This window comes from Lissotriton helveticus, chromosome 1_2 (genome assembly GCF_964261635.1).
Source record: "Lissotriton helveticus chromosome 1_2, aLisHel1.1, whole genome shotgun sequence".
NCBI lineage: Eukaryota > Metazoa > Chordata > Amphibia > Caudata > Salamandridae > Lissotriton > Lissotriton helveticus.
In genome coordinates this window covers 378,046,494-378,060,599 of record NC_136058.1, presented here as the reverse complement: position 1 = coordinate 378,060,599, position 14,106 = coordinate 378,046,494, and the positions used below count along the sequence as shown (strand labels likewise).

Here is a 14,106-nt window from a genome sequence, read left to right as displayed (position 1 = left end):
AGCCAGTATTACTACCGGTCCCAGTGTATGAGACACATACATGACTTTTCTGTTGCCTGCTTAGCATAGCTCCCTGCTCCTCTGTAGGTGTGCTACCAGCCAGTAAGGCGTGTGCCTTGCCCATCAGATGTGTTATGTTAGACTTGACTTCTCTGTGAGCAAAGTCTCCCTCCCATAGCAGGTGCTTTCTCTGAACTCTTGACTTGTAAGACTGCTGGGAAAGGCCCTCCCTAGCCCCTCACTCAGATAGATACATTTACCTTCAGAGCTCAGCTTTGGAGAAAGAGATTGGGGAGAGAGCAAATAGGGGAAGGCCCATGGTGCACACTTTATTTTACATAAAAGCTGGGGCTTGTGGGAGGACAGGGACAAGAGGGTTCTCAGGGAAAGAAATCCCAGGAGTATTGATGGCTAGGCCCTGAAACACAACAATCCCGGATTGGCAAGGCACAATATGCCTGTGCAACAGGCCTGACCCTAGGCTTCCGGAGTTCTTGGTCACAAAAGGCTCCAGTGATCTAAGCCCGACCAGGGCTGTAGGCCGCGTTGGGAGCGCGTTAGGGACGCGTAAAGGGACGCAGGGCGCAGAACTCTGCCCGTTTCACCCCAGCATTTAGGGGAGGACACAGAATCTGGGAAAGCCAGTGGGAAGGATTTTCCAGGAGGAGAGTTCAGTGAGATAATCTGAAACACAATAGTGCTGGTGATCTGGCGGGTGCATTCTGTGAACCACTTTTGTCGGGAGCAGCCTGCCATCATGCCCTGATAAACACAACTCTAGTCCCAAGCCAGTGACCTCAGCAAATGCAAAGACATTCATAGTTATAGTCTCCTGCATCTGATTCTTGCCATCTTCATGTGAAACGTTGGCGTTATCATATCTGCTGCGCACACTTTGTTCATATGTGTACAATTTAAGTGTGTGCACCTGATCACTGTCTTGGGCAGAGCTCTGCCTGTGAACAACCCATGTGAAGCATTGGTGGTTCAGTGGTAGAATTCTCGCCTGCCACGCGGGAGGCCCGGGTTAGATTCCTGGCCAATGCAAGACTGCTTTCTTTTGACTTTGTTTTCGAAAGGAAATATATGACCTCAGTGGGGAATAAAATGGTAAGCAGTGACCCCGACGTGATTTGAACACGCAACCTTCTGATCTGGAGTCAGACGCGCTACCGTTGCGCCACGAGGTCCTTACACTTACAGCTTTCGGAGCCAGATCAACAAATGCTGTGGGCCTTTTGACTTATTTTCCCCTCCTCATATGCCTACAGTTGTATTACAGAGCTTGACCTTTTGTTTTCTATCCTAATTATGAAATTGACTGCAGGTGCCGAGAGAACGCAGAGAATTGAAATATTCAGGGAAAGGGTGTCCAGCAGGAGAGAGCAAAGGTATGTATCTGTTTTCCATTCAGGCAAAATAATACGTCCCTGGGTGGGCTTGAACCACCAACCTTTCGGTTAACAGCCGAACGCGCTAACCGATTGCGCCACAGAGACGAGTGACTACAGCATCTTTCCTTAGACTCAATATATATCTTGATATGTATGTGCCTGCCTGGAGCTTGTCTTATATAAGCCATCATCATGTGAAACTTTGGCGTTGTCATGTCTGCTGCGCACACTTTGTTCATATGTGTACAATTTAAGTGTGTGCACCTGATCACTGTCTTGGACAGAGCTATGCCTGTGAACTCCCCATGTGAAGCATTGGTGGTTCAGTGGTAGAATTCTCGCCTGCCACGCGGGAGGCCCGGGTTCGATTCCCGGCCAATGCAAGGCTGCGTTCCTTTGACTTTGTTTTCGAAAGGAAATATATGAACTCAGTGGGGAATAAAATGGTAAGCAGTGACCCCGACGTGATTTGACCACGCAACCTTCTGATCTGGAGTCAGACGCGCTACCGCTGCGCCACAAGGTCCTTACACTTACAGCCTTCAAGCCAGATCAACAAATGCTGATGGCCTTTTGACTTATTTTCCCCTCCTCATATGCCTACAGTTGTATTACAGGGCTAGGCCTTTTGTTTTCTATCCTAATTATGAAATTGACTGCAGGTGCAGAGAGAACGCAGAGGATTGAAATGTTCAGATAAAGGGTCTTAAGCAGGAGAGAGCAGAGGTACGTATCTGTGTTTCATTAAAGTGTTTCATGCCGGCAAAAAGGATACTTCCCTGGGTGGGCTTGAACCACCAACCTTTCTGTTAACAACCGAACGCGCTAACCATTTGCACCACAGAAGTTAATAACTGTAGCACAGTTCCTGAGACTCAATATATATCTTGATAATTGTGTGCCTGCCTGGAGCTTGTGTTATATAATGCGTCTTTATGCCATACAGCATTTCTCATTTGCTTAGTGTCTTGTTATTGTTGGACGTAATGATGAATAGACTACTGTCTAATGGTCTTAGAGCCAGTATTACTACCGGTCCCAGTGTATGAGACACATACATGACTTTTCTGTTGCCTGCTTAGCATAGCTCCCTGCTCCTCTGTAGGTGTGCTACCAGCCAGTAAGGCGTGACCACCTGGACCAGCTCCAGTACGGCCGCTCCACCACGCTCCTCCTGTGCTTCAGCTGCGACGATCCCTGGTATCGCTGTAACGCACTAAAAACTAAACTGCTGCTGCATTTGTATTTTGGCGCCTCTGCTGATTACCTGGCTCTCTCTGCGCTTTTGGAATCATTATTGCCGCATTTGTAAAGCGCCTTTGGTCAGATTGTGATATATTTGCATAGCGCTTTTGGTGAGACTGTGCTGTAGTAACATAGCGCTTTAGGACAGATTGTGCTATATTTGCATAGCGCTTTTGGTGAGACTGTGCTGTAGTAACATAGCGCTTTAGGACAGATTGTGCTATATTTGCATAGCGCTTTTGGTGAGACTGTGCTGTATTAACATAGCGCTTTAGGACAGATTGTGCTTACTCGCTGTATTTCTGCTATTGTTACCCCTGTCTGCCTACCACTCGGACCCTCCATTTTGTTGTTGTTGACCTCCCCAGGCCCGCCCCTCAGCCACACTACCGCCTCCCTGCTGCCCCTCCCACCCACGTTCATCGAGCCTTCCTCTCCCCCAGCCTGATTGTGACCACCTGGACCAGCTCCAGTACGGCCGCTCCACCACGCTCCTCCTGTGCTTCAGCTGCGACGATCCCTGGTATCGCTGTAACGCACTAAAAACTAAACTGCTGCTGCATTTGTATTTTGGCGCCTCTGCTGATTACCTGGCTCTCTCTGCGCTTTTGGAATCATTATTGCCGCATTTGTAAAGCGCCTTTGGTCAGATTGTGATATATTTGCATAGCGCTTTTGGTGAGACTGTGCTGTAGTAACATAGCGCTTTAGGACAGATTGTGCTATATTTGCATAGCGATTTTGGTGAGACTGTGCTGTAGTAACATAGCGCTTTAGGACAGATTGTGCTATATTTGCATAGCGCTTTTGGTGAGACTGTGCTGTATTAACATAGCGCTTTAGGACAGATTGTGCTTACTCGCTGTATTTCTGCTATTGTTACCCCTGTCTGCCTACCACTCGGACCCTCCATTTTGTTGTTGTTGACCTCCCCAGGCCCGCCCCTCAGCCACACTACCGCCTCCCTGCTGCCCCTCCCACGCTCCGCCCCCTCCACTGTCCATTAATGTCAGATGTCCCAACGCGCAGCGTCCACGCGCTACGTACACGCCGAAGGTGCGCCAAAGGTAAGCCCGTCTACGCCCGTCCGCGCCAGGACCGCGCCCAGTGCCAGACCCCCTGCCCCTCACGCTCCCCAGCCCCCCGCATTACCTATGATGCCGCCTCCCTCCTAGCCCTTGACCCCGGCCGCGCCCCCTCCTGCGTCCAAGCCGCTCCTGGACACACCCATGGACCTTTCTCATGCTACTACTGCAGATTCAGCGGAACCGAAAACATCTCCGCTACGACCACAACACAGATTCCTGACCCCAACCACCTACAATGCATCCTTCTCAACACCCGCTCGGTCCACAGGCACGCCATTGACCTTTGGAACCTACTAGACACCATCTCTCCTGACGTCGCCTTCCTAACGGAAACATGGATGAACGCTTCCTCCGCCCCTGACATCGCCATCGCTATCCCTGATGACTATAAGATCACACGCAAGGACCGCACTGACCACACAGGAGGAGGAATCGCTATCGTCCATAAGAAATCAATCCGCATCTCAACCAGCTCTGACGCCAACCTCGCCAACTCTGAACACCTCCACTTCCAGATCCACATCGACCCCAAGACCACACTCAGAGGCACCCTCCTCTACAGACCACCAGGACCCCGCGCAAAATTCAGTGAAGACATCACGGACTTCATCACCCCACACGCGCTCCCCTCCAAAGACTACATCCTCCTGGGAGACCTCAACTTCCACCTTGAGAAGATCAACGACCGCAACACCGCCACCCTCTTAGACAACCTCGCCAACCTCGGACTTAAACAACTAGTCACTTCCCCCACCCACATCGCAGGTCACACACTCGACCCCATCTTCACCTCCAGCAACCATGTCTCCTTCAGACACACTACGGATCTCCTCTGGACTGACCACAGCTGCGTTCACTTCACCTACAACAAGCCGAAACCCATCATCCTCCTCCAACCTACTCTACAAAGAAACTGGAACAAAATCACCACGGAGCAGATCTCCACATCACTCCTTCAAACCTCCCCAGCCCTCTCTTCTAACACCAACGAAGCCGCCTCCAACCTCACCCTTTGGTTATCCAACACCGCCGACACCTTAGCACCACTGAAAAAACGTCAACACAAACTTGGCATCAAGAAGGCCTCATGGTTCAACGATGACCTCAAGAAGTCCAAGAAACTGTGCCGATCCCTTGAAAAGGCCTGGAAAAAAGACCCATCCACCAGCACCAAGGACGCCTTCAAAAGCGCCATCCGTACTCACCACCAACTGATCCGAAAAGCCAAGAAAACAGCATTCAAGGATCGACTTGACAACAACGCCCACAATAGCAAGGAACTTTTCAACATCGTCAAGGAATTTTCCAACCCCTCGGCCAACTCCAACGACATCACCCCCTCTCAAACCCTCTGCGATTCCCTAGCCTCTTTTTTCCACAACAAGATTGCTGACATCCACAACAGCTTTGACAACCAACCCGGAAGCCAACCCACCCTACCATCAGCTGACCATCTTCCCCCCGTTAACACCCTTAACGCCTGGAACCCAATCTCCACTGAGGACACCATCCGCCTGATGAATTCCATCCACTCTGGATCCCCCACAGACCCATGCCCTCACCACATCTTCAACAAAGCAGACTCCGTCATAGCTCCGCACCTCCGAGACGTCATCAACTGCTCCTTCAACTCCGCTACCTTCCCAGAAGACTGGAAACACGCTGAACTCACCGCCCTTCTGAAAAAACCAACAGCAGACCCCACCGAACTCAAAAACTACCGCCCCATCTCGCTTCTTCCATTCCCGGCCAAAGTCATCGAGAAAGCTGTCAACAACCAGCTCGCCGCCTTCCTCGAAGCCAACAAATCACTCGACCCCTCACAATCTGGCTTCCGAACCAAACACAGCACTGAGACCGCCCTCATCGCAGCAACAGACGACATTCGAACTCTACTGGACAATGGAGACACAGTCGCCCTCATCCTCCTCGACCTCTCTGCAGCCTTCGACACAGTCTGCCACAGCACCCTGTTACAACGCCTCAGAAACATCGGAATCCAAGGAAAGGCACTGGAATGGATCACCTCGTTCCTCACCGGAAGAACCCAGAGAGTACGCCTCCCACCATTCAAGTCCGAGGCCTCTGAAATCATCTGCGGCGTACCACAAGGATCCTCACTCAGTCCCACCCTCTTCAACGTATACATGAGCCCCCTCGCGGCTATCGCCCGCCAACACAACCTCAACATCATCTCTTACGCGGATGACACTCAACTGATACTATCTCTCACCAAGGACCCCAGCACCGCCAAAAATAACCTACACGAAGGAATGAAAGAAGTCGCCGAATGGATGAAACAAAGCCGTCTGAAACTGAACTCAGACAAAACAGAAGTCCTCATCTTAGGTACATCCCCCTCTGCATGGGACGACTCCTGGTGGCCGGAAGCCCTCGGAAATGCACCCATCCCGACAGACCATGCACGGAACCTTGGCGTCATCCTGGATTCGTCACTCTCAATGAACAGACAAGTCAGCGCCGTATCCTCTTCCTGCTTTAACATTCTTCGCATGCTCAGAAAAACATTTCGCTGGATCCCCACCGAAACAAGGAAAACAGTCACCCACGCTCTAGTCACGAGCCGACTGGACTATGGAAACACCCTCTACGCAGGTACTACCGCAAAACTCCAGAAGAAACTCCAACGAATCCAAAACGCCTCAGCCAGGCTCATACTAGACATCCCACGCAACGAACACATCTCTGGTCACCTTAAAGACCTCCACTGGCTACCCGTCAATAAAAGGATTACTTTCCGACTGCTTACCCACGCACACAAATCACTCTACGACATCGGACCAGATTGCCTCAACTCTCGACTGTCCTTCTACACCCCCTCCCGCCAACTTCGCTCTTCCAACCAAGCCTTCGCCACTGTACCTCGCATCAACAAGACCACCATGGGAGGCAGATCCTTCTCATACCTGGCTGCCAAAACATGGAACTCACTCCCCGCTTACCTTCGCCTCACCCAGAATCACCCAGCGTTCAGAAAGCAGCTTAAAACGTGGATATTTGACAAATAATCCTCCTCCCCTTCCTAAGCGCCTTGAAACCCTCTGGGTATGTAGTGCGCTATATAAATTTTATGACTTGACTTGACTTGACTTGCCTTGCCCATCAGATGTGTTATGTTAGACTTGACTTCTCTGTGAGCAAAGTCTCCCTCCCATAGCAGGTGCTTTCTCTGAACTCTTGACTTGTAAGACTGCTGGGAAAGGCCCTCCCTAGCCCCTCACTCAGATAGATACATTTACCTTCAGAGCTCAGCTTTGGAGAAAGAGATTGGGGAGAGAGCAAATAGGGGAAGGCCCATGGTGCACACTTTATTTTACATAAAAGCTGGGGCTTGTGGGAGGACAGGGACAAGAGGGTTCTCAGGGAAAGAAATCCCAGGAGTATTGATGGCTAGGCCCTGAAACACAACAATCCCGGATTGGCAAGGCACAATATGCCTGTGCAACAGGCCTGACCCTAGGCTTCCGGAGTTCTTGGTCACAAAAGGCTCCAGTGATCTAAGCCCGACCAGGGCTGTAGGCCGCGTTGGGAGCGCGTTAGGGACGCGTAAAGGGACGCAGGGCGCAGAACTCTGCCCGTTTCACCCCAGCATTTAGGGGAGGACACAGAATCTGGGAAAGCCAGTGGGAAGGATTTTCCAGGAGGAGAGTTCAGTGAGATAATCTGAAACACAATAGTGCTGGTGATCTGGCGGGTGCATTCTGTGAACCACTTTTGTCGGGAGCAGCCTGCCATCATGCCCTGATAAACACAACTCTAGTCCCAAGCCAGTGACCTCAGCAAATGCAAAGACATTCATAGTTATAGTCTCCTGCATCTGATTCTTGCCATCTTCATGTGAAACGTTGGCGTTATCATGTCTGCTGCGCACACTTTGTTCATATGTGTACAATTTAAGTGTGTGCACCTGATCACTGTCTTGGGCAGAGCTCTGCCTGTGAACAACCCATGTGAAGCATTGGTGGTTCAGTGGTAGAATTCTCGCCTGCCACGCGGGAGGCCCGGGTTCGATTCCCGGCCAATACAAGACTGCTTTCTTTTGACTTTGTTTTCGAAAGGAAATATATGACCTCAGTGGGGAATAAAATGGTAAGCAGTGACCCCGACGTGATTTGAACACGCAACCTTCTGATCTGGAGTCAGACGCGCTACCGTTGCACCACGAGGTCCTTACACTTACAGCTTTCGGAGCCAGATCAACAAATGCTGTGGGCCTTTTGACTTATTTTCCCCTCCTCATATGCCTACAGTTGTATTACAGAGCTTGACCTTTTGTTTTCTATCCTAATTATGAAATTGACTGCAGGTGCCGAGAGAACGCAGAGAATTGAAATATTCAGGGAAAGGGTGTCCAGCAGGAGAGAGCAAAGGTATGTATCTGTTTTCCATTCAAGTGTTTCATTCAGGCAAAATAATACGTCCCTGGGTGGGCTTGAACCACCAACCTTTCGGTTAACAGCCGAACGCGCTAACCGATTGCGCCACAGAGACGAGTGACTACAGCATCTTTCCTTAGACTCAATATATATCTTGATATGTATGTGCCTGCCTGGAGCTTGTCTTATATAAGCCATCATCATGTGAAACTTTGGCGTTGTCATGTCTGCTGCGCACACTTTGTTCATCTGTGTACAATTTAAGTGTGTGCACCTGATCACTGTCTTGGACAGAGCTATGCCTGTGAACTCCCCATGTGAAGCATTGGTGGTTCAGTGGTAGAATTCTCGCCTGCCACGCGGGAGGCCCGGGTTCGATTCCCGGCCAATGCAAGGCTGCGTTCCTTTGACTTTGTTTTCGAAAGGAAATATATGAACTCAGTGGGGAATAAAATGGTAAGCAGTGACCCCGACGTGATTTGACCACGCAACCTTCTGATCTGGAGTCAGACGCGCTACCGTTGCGCCACAAGGTCCTTACACTTACAGCCTTCAAGCCAGATCAACAAATGCTGATGGCCTTTTGACTTATTTTCCCCTCCTCATATGCCTACAGTTGTATTACAGGGCTAGGCCTTTTGTTTTCTATCCTAATTATGAAATTGACTGCAGGTGCAGAGAGAACGCAGAGGATTGAAATGTTCAGATAAAGGGTCTTAAGCAGGAGAGAGCAGAGGTACGTATCTGTGTTTCATTAAAGTGTTTCATGCCGGCAAAAAGGATACTTCCCTGGGTGGGCTTGAACCACCAACCTTTCTGTTAACAACCAAACGCGCTAACCATTTGCACCACAGAGGTTAATAACTGTAGCACAGTTCCTGAGACTCAATATATATCTTGATAATTGTGTGCCTGCCTGGAGCTTGTGTTATATAATGCGTCTTTATGCCATACAGCATTTCTCATTTGCTTAGTGTCTTGTTATTGTTGGACGTAATGATGAATAGACTACTGTCTAATGGTCTTAGAGCCAGTATTACTACCGGTCCCAGTGTATGAGACACATACATGACTTTTCTGTTGCCTGCTTAGCATAGCTCCCTGCTCCTCTGTAGGTGTGCTACCAGCCAGTAAGGCGTGTGCCTTGCCCATCAGATGTGTTATGTTAGACTTGACTTCTCTGTGAGCAAAGTCTCCCTCCCATAGCAGGTGCTTTCTCTGAACTCTTGACTTGTAAGACTGCTGGGAAAGGCCCTCCCTAGCCCCTCACTCAGATAGATACATTTACCTTCAGAGCTCAGCTTTGGAGAAAGAGATTGGGGAGAGAGCAAATAGGGGAAGGCCCATGGTGCACACTTTATTTTACATAAAAGCTGGGGCTTGTGGGAGGACAGGGACAAGAGGGTTCTCAGGGAAAGAAATCCCAGGAGTATTGATGGCTAGGCCCTGAAACACAACAATCCCGGATTGGCAAGGCACAATATGCCTGTGCAACAGGCCTGACCCTAGGCTTCCGGAGTTCTTGGTCACAAAAGGCTCCAGTGATCTAAGCCCGACCAGGGCTGTGCCCGACCAGGGCTGTAGGCCGCGTTGGGAGCGCGTTAGGGACGTGTAAAGGGACGCAGGGCGCAGAACTCTGCCCGTTTCACCCCAGCATTTAGGGGAGGACACAGAATCTGGGAAAGCCAGTGGGAAGGATTTTCCAGGAGGAGAGTTCAGTGAGATAATCTGAAACACAATAGTGCTGGTGATCTGGCGGGTGCATTCTGTGAACCACTTTTGTCGGGAGCAGCCTGCCATCATGCCCTGATAAACACAACTCTAGTCCCAAGCCAGTGACCTCAGCAAATGCAAAGACATTCATAGTTATAGTCTCCTGCATCTGATTCTTGCCATCTTCATGTGAAACGTTGGCGTTATCATGTCTGCTGCGCACACTTTGTTCATATGTGTACAATTTAAGTGTGTGCACCTGATCACTGTCTTGGGCAGAGCTCTGCCTGTGAACAACCCATGTGAAGCATTGGTGGTTCAGTGGTAGAATTCTCGCCTGCCACGCGGGAGGCCCGGGTTCGATTCCCAGCCAATGCAAGACTGCTTTCTTTTGACTTTGTTTTCGAAAGGAAATATATGACCTCAGTGGGGAATAAAATGGTAAGCAGTGACCCCGACGTGATTTGAACACGCAACCTTCTGATCTGGAGTCAGACGCGCTACCGTTGCGCCACGAGGTCCTTACACTTACAGCTTTCGGAGCCAGATCAACAAATGCTGTGGGCATTTTGACTTATTTTCCCCTCCTCATATGCCTACAGTTGTATTACAGAGCTTGACCTTTTGTTTTCTATCCTAATTATGAAATTGACTGCAGGTGCCGAGAGAACGCAGAGAATTGAAATATTCAGGGAAAGGGTGTCCAGCAGGAGAGAGCAAAGGTATGTATCTGTTTTCCATTCAAGTGTTTCATTCAGGCAAAATAATACGTCCCTGGGTGGGCTTGAAACACCAACCTTTCGGTTAACAGCCGAACGCGCTAACCGATTGCGCCACAGAGACGAGTGACTACAGCATCTTTCCTTAGACTCAATATATATCTTGATATGTATGTGCCTGCCTGGAGCTTGTCTTATATAAGCCATCATCATGTGAAACTTTGGCGTTGTCATGTCTGCTGCGCACACTTTGTTCATATGTGTACAATTTAAGTGTGTGCACCTGATCACTGTCTTGGACAGAGCTATGCCTGTGAACTCCCCATGTGAAGCATTGGTGGTTCAGTGGTAGAATTCTCGCCTGCCACGCGGGAGGCCCGGGTTCGATTCCCGGCCAATGCAAGGCTGCGTTCCTTTGACTTTGTTTTCGAAAGGAAATATATGAACTCAGTGGGGAATAAAATGGTAAGCAGTGACCCCGACGTGATTTGACCACGCAACCTTCTGATCTGGAGTCAGACGCGCTACCGTTGCGCCACGAGGTCCTTACACTTACAGCCTTCAAGCCAGATCAACAAATGCTGATGGCCTTTTGACTTATTTTCCCCTCCTCATATGCCTACAGTTGTATTACAGGGCTAGGCCTTTTGTTTTCTATCCTAATTATGAAATTGACTGCAGGTGCAGAGAGAACGCAGAGGATTGAAATGTTCAGATAAAGGGTCTTAAGCAGGAGAGAGCAGAGGTACGTATCTGTGTTTCATTAAAGTGTTTCATGCAGGCAAAAAGGATACTTCCCTGGGTGGGCTTGAACCACCAACCTTTCTGTTAACAACCGAACGCGCTAACCATTTGCACCACAGAGGTTAATAACTGTAGCACAGTTCCTGAGACTCAATATATATCTTGATAATTGTGTGCCTGCCTGGAGCTTGTGTTATATAATGCGTCTTTATGCCATACAGCATTTCTCATTTGCTTAGTGTCTTGTTATTGTTGGACGTAATGATGAATAGACTACTGTCTAATGGTCTTAGAGCCAGTATTACTACCGGTCCCAGTGTATGAGACACATACATGACTTTTCTGTTGCCTGCTTAGCATAGCTCCCTGCTCCTCTGTAGGTGTGCTACCAGCCAGTAAGGCGTGTGCCTTGCCCATCAGATGTGTTATGTTAGACTTGACTTCTCTGTGAGCAAAGTCTCCCTCCCATAGCAGATGCTTTCTCTGAACTCTTGACTTGTAAGACTGCTGGGAAAGGCCCTCCCTAGCCCCTCACTCAGATAGATACATTTACCTTCAGAGCTCAGCTTTGGAGAAAGAGATTGGGGAGAGAGCAAATAGGGGAAGGCCCATGGTGCACACTTTATTTTACATAAAAGCTGGGGCTTGTGGGAGGACAGGGACAAGAGGGTTCTCAGGGAAAGAAATCCCAGGAGTATTGATGGCTAGGCCCTGAAACACAACAATCCCGGATTGGCAAGGCACAATATGCCTGTGCAACAGGCCTGACCCTAGGCTTCCGGAGTTCTTGGTCACAAAAGGCTCCAGTGATCTAAGCCCGACCAGGGCTGTAGGCCGCGTTGGGAGCGCGTTAGGGACGCAGGGCGCAGAACTCTGCCCGTTTCACCCCAGCATTTAGGGGAGGACACAGAATCTGGGAAAGCCAGTGGGAAGGATTTTCCAGGAGGAGAGTTCAGTGAGATAATCTGAAACACAATAGTGCTGGTGATCTGGCGGGTGCATTCTGTGAACCACTTTTGTCGGGAGCAGCCTGCCATCATGCCCTGATAAACACAACTCTAGTCCCAAGCCAGTGACCTCAGCAAATGCAAAGACATTCATAGTTATAGTCTCCTGCATCTGATTCTTGCCATCTTCATGTGAAACGTTGGCGTTATCATGTCTGCTGCGCACACTTTGTTCATATGTGTACAATTTAAGTGTGTGCACCTGATCACTGTCTTGGGCAGAGCTCTGCCTGTGAACAACCCATGTGAAGCATTGGTGGTTCAGTGGTAGAATTCTCGCCTGCCACGCGGGAGGCCCGGGTTCGATTCCCGGCCAATGCAAGACTGCTTTCTTTTGACTTTGTTTTCGAAAGGAAATATATGACCTCAGTGGGGAATAAAATGGTAAGCAGTGACCCCGACGTGATTTGAACACGCAACCTTCTGATCTGGAGTCAGACGCGCTACCGTTGCGCCACGAGGTCCTTACACTTACAGCTTTCGGAGCCAGATCAACAAATGCTGTGGGCCTTTTGACTTATTTTCCCCTCCTCATATGCCTACAGTTGTATTACAGAGCTTGACCTTTTGTTTTCTATCCTAATTATGAAATTGACTGCAGGTGCCGAGAGAACGCAGAGAATTGAAATATTCAGGGAAAGGGTGTCCAGCAGGAGAGAGCAAAGGTATGTATCTGTTTTCCATTCAAGTGTTTCATTCAGGCAAAATAATACGTCCCTGGGTGGGCTTGAACCACCAACCTTTCGGTTAACAGCCGAACGCGCTAACCGATTGCGCCACAGAGACGAGTGACTACAGCAGGGGTGCCCAAACCAGTCCTGGCGGGCCGTATCCATGCCAGATTTTTGGGATATCCCCATCTGGGGATCACGGTTCGATCCCCGGCACCGGCGGCAGATTAGCCCAGCACCAGGTGACTCTGGGAAATAGCTGGCGCCGCGGCTAGGGCGGCTGACTCCGGAATCTGGAGATTTTTTTGTTTAAGGTTTTTGTAGAGCGCGTAGTAACCCTCGAGCATCCCAGAGATCAGGGTTCGATCCCCGGCACCGGCCGCAGATTAGCCCAGCACCACGTGACTCTGGGAAATAGCTGGCGCCGCGGCTAGGGAGGCTGACTCCGGAATCTGGAGATCACGGTTCGATCCCCGGCACCGGCCGCAGATTAGCCCAGCACCAGGTGACTCTGGGAAATAGCTGGCGCCGCGGCTAGGGCGGCTGACTCCGGAATCTGGAGATTTTTTTATTTAAGGTTTTTGTAGAGCGCGTAGTAACCCTCGAGCATCCCAGAGATCAGGGTTCGATCCCCGGCACCGGCCGCAGATTAGCCCAGCACCACGTGACTCTGGGAAATAGCTGGCGCCGCGGCTAGGGCGGCTGACTCTGGAACCAGGGGATCACGGTTCGATCCCCGGCACCGGCGGCAGATTAGCCCAGCACCATGTGACTCTGGGCAATAGCTTGCTTAATCTTCCCAACGGCCCCTAGCGCCTAGAGACCCTTACGGGTGATTGTGCGCCTTACAAATGTGGATTATTATTATTATTATTATTATTTGGGCCGATTCCGATCCGGTTCGTAAAAGCACATCTGCCCGAATCTGTCGGATAACCACGTACGCCCGGGAGAGGACTGCCCGGGACCCGTGGAGCCCGTCCTGGTCACTCTGACCTGCCATCGGCCTGGAGAAGGGAGCGCCGGACGCCCGGGGGGAGGACTGCCCGGGACCCGTGGAGCCCGTCCTGGGCACTCTGACCTGCCGTCTGCCCGGGGAAGGGAGCCCCGGACGCCCGGGGGGAGGAC

At 50.3% G+C, this 14,106-nt stretch overlaps 15 non-coding genes across 15 annotated transcripts; 5 read left to right on the top strand and 10 right to left on the bottom strand.

Moving 5' to 3' along the window:
- Positions 1 to 1,118: 1,118 nt before the first annotated feature.
- Positions 1,119 to 1,190, bottom strand: TRNAW-CCA (transfer RNA tryptophan (anticodon CCA)). Its single transcript has one exon. It is a non-coding gene; the product is annotated as a tRNA-Trp (tRNA).
- A 235-nt stretch (positions 1,191 to 1,425) lies between these two features.
- Positions 1,426 to 1,499, bottom strand: TRNAN-GUU (transfer RNA asparagine (anticodon GUU)). Its single transcript has one exon. It is a non-coding gene; the product is annotated as a tRNA-Asn (tRNA).
- Positions 1,500 to 1,706: 207 nt separating this feature from the next.
- On the top strand, positions 1,707 to 1,777 carry TRNAG-GCC (transfer RNA glycine (anticodon GCC)). Its single transcript has one exon. It is a non-coding gene; the product is annotated as a tRNA-Gly (tRNA).
- A 71-nt stretch (positions 1,778 to 1,848) lies between these two features.
- On the bottom strand, positions 1,849 to 1,920 carry TRNAW-CCA (transfer RNA tryptophan (anticodon CCA)). Its single transcript has one exon. It is a non-coding gene; the product is annotated as a tRNA-Trp (tRNA).
- A 5,783-nt stretch (positions 1,921 to 7,703) lies between these two features.
- TRNAG-GCC (transfer RNA glycine (anticodon GCC)) lies at positions 7,704 to 7,774 on the top strand. The gene has a single exon. It is a non-coding gene; the product is annotated as a tRNA-Gly (tRNA).
- Positions 7,775 to 7,845: 71 nt separating this feature from the next.
- On the bottom strand, positions 7,846 to 7,917 carry TRNAW-CCA (transfer RNA tryptophan (anticodon CCA)). Its single transcript has one exon. It is a non-coding gene; the product is annotated as a tRNA-Trp (tRNA).
- Positions 7,918 to 8,165: 248 nt separating this feature from the next.
- Positions 8,166 to 8,239, bottom strand: TRNAN-GUU (transfer RNA asparagine (anticodon GUU)). The gene has a single exon. It is a non-coding gene; the product is annotated as a tRNA-Asn (tRNA).
- Positions 8,240 to 8,446: 207 nt separating this feature from the next.
- On the top strand, positions 8,447 to 8,517 carry TRNAG-GCC (transfer RNA glycine (anticodon GCC)). The gene has a single exon. It is a non-coding gene; the product is annotated as a tRNA-Gly (tRNA).
- A 1,769-nt stretch (positions 8,518 to 10,286) lies between these two features.
- TRNAW-CCA (transfer RNA tryptophan (anticodon CCA)) lies at positions 10,287 to 10,358 on the bottom strand. The gene has a single exon. It is a non-coding gene; the product is annotated as a tRNA-Trp (tRNA).
- A 248-nt stretch (positions 10,359 to 10,606) lies between these two features.
- TRNAN-GUU (transfer RNA asparagine (anticodon GUU)) lies at positions 10,607 to 10,680 on the bottom strand. Its single transcript has one exon. It is a non-coding gene; the product is annotated as a tRNA-Asn (tRNA).
- Positions 10,681 to 10,887: 207 nt separating this feature from the next.
- On the top strand, positions 10,888 to 10,958 carry TRNAG-GCC (transfer RNA glycine (anticodon GCC)). The gene has a single exon. It is a non-coding gene; the product is annotated as a tRNA-Gly (tRNA).
- A 71-nt stretch (positions 10,959 to 11,029) lies between these two features.
- TRNAW-CCA (transfer RNA tryptophan (anticodon CCA)) lies at positions 11,030 to 11,101 on the bottom strand. Its single transcript has one exon. It is a non-coding gene; the product is annotated as a tRNA-Trp (tRNA).
- Positions 11,102 to 12,557: 1,456 nt separating this feature from the next.
- On the top strand, positions 12,558 to 12,628 carry TRNAG-GCC (transfer RNA glycine (anticodon GCC)). Its single transcript has one exon. It is a non-coding gene; the product is annotated as a tRNA-Gly (tRNA).
- A 71-nt stretch (positions 12,629 to 12,699) lies between these two features.
- TRNAW-CCA (transfer RNA tryptophan (anticodon CCA)) lies at positions 12,700 to 12,771 on the bottom strand. The gene has a single exon. It is a non-coding gene; the product is annotated as a tRNA-Trp (tRNA).
- Positions 12,772 to 13,019: 248 nt separating this feature from the next.
- On the bottom strand, positions 13,020 to 13,093 carry TRNAN-GUU (transfer RNA asparagine (anticodon GUU)). The gene has a single exon. It is a non-coding gene; the product is annotated as a tRNA-Asn (tRNA).
- Between the last annotated feature and the right edge of the window lie 1,013 nt (positions 13,094 to 14,106).